Source organism: Poromitra crassiceps (assembly GCF_964638095.1).
Source record: "Poromitra crassiceps genome assembly, chromosome: 16".
In the NCBI taxonomy this organism is placed as follows: domain Eukaryota; kingdom Metazoa; phylum Chordata; class Actinopteri; order Beryciformes; family Melamphaidae; genus Poromitra; species Poromitra crassiceps.
In genome coordinates, this window is record NC_139645.1 from 19,387,333 (window position 1) to 19,388,628 (window position 1,296).

A 1,296-nucleotide genomic window follows, 5' to 3' on the forward strand; every position below is an offset into this window, starting at 1 on the left:
AGAGTGGCCTGTCCACTGATCAGAAGGTCGGTGGTTCGATCCTGGCTCTTCCAGTCTGCATGTCAAAGTGTCCTTGGACAAGATACTGAACCCCAAATTGCTCATTATGGTTGTACCAGCACCCTGCGTGGTAGCAGGCCACCATCAGTGTGTTAGTGTCGGGGTCGAGACCACCTAAACCGGGACTGAGTCAAGACCAAGACCGAGTGGGGCGAGACCGAGACCAAGACCAGACCAATGTGTGACCATTTTTTTCTATCTTGGTACAGGCGATATCCCCTATTTGCGCTTGCAACCAAGTCTAATTCAAAGCTCAAAGACTTGGACTTGCACAATATGACTTGTGAGCTATCTGGTCTACACCTGTCTACACCATGTGTAAAACCTGTCTGACCAGTCATCTAAATGTGCCTCTGGACAGGATGTGGGAGGACGCATCACTTCCTGTTCCAGATGCCAGAGGACTTCCAGCGAATGGGACTATATACGCCTACAGAGCAGGGTGCAGCTCAGCAGAACAAGCGGCAACCTGGACGCAACATGACTCACAACAACCACAACCAGACTGTCAGGTGATCTGTGGCGACGTAAATAGTCTGGAAAAGTCCTAAAATGAGCACATTGAAAAGTCAAAAAACAGTATTTAGTCAAACAGTTACTAGATTCTCCACCATTTATTTATTTATTTATTTATTTATTTATTTATTTATTTATTTATTTATTTATTTATTTATTTATTTATTTATTTATTTATTTGAATGAATCAATGAATCAATGAAATCTTTATTTCGAACACGTGAGAAATAAAAAAACAAAAAACAAAAAACAAAATAGTTAAAACAACTGTGTAGATAGAGAAAGAGAGAGAGAGAGAGAGAGAGAGAGAGACAGACAGACAGACAGACAGACAGACAGACAGACAGACAGACAGACAGACAGACAGACAGACAGAACGATCGATCGATCGATCGATAGATAGATAGATAGATAGGCGGATAGATAGATAGATATATAGATAGATAGATAGATAGAGATAGATAGATAGATAGATAGATAGGCGGATAGATAGATAGATATATAGATAGATAGATAGATAGATAGATAGATAGATAGATATATAGATAGATAGATAGATAGATAGATAGATAGACAGACAGATAGATAGATAGATAGATAGATAGATAGATAGGCGGATAGATAGATAGATAGATAGATAGATAGATAGATAGATAGATAGATAGATAGATAGAGTTTGTTGTTTTCTTTGTGGCAGTTGTTTCATGAAGACAAATGAGG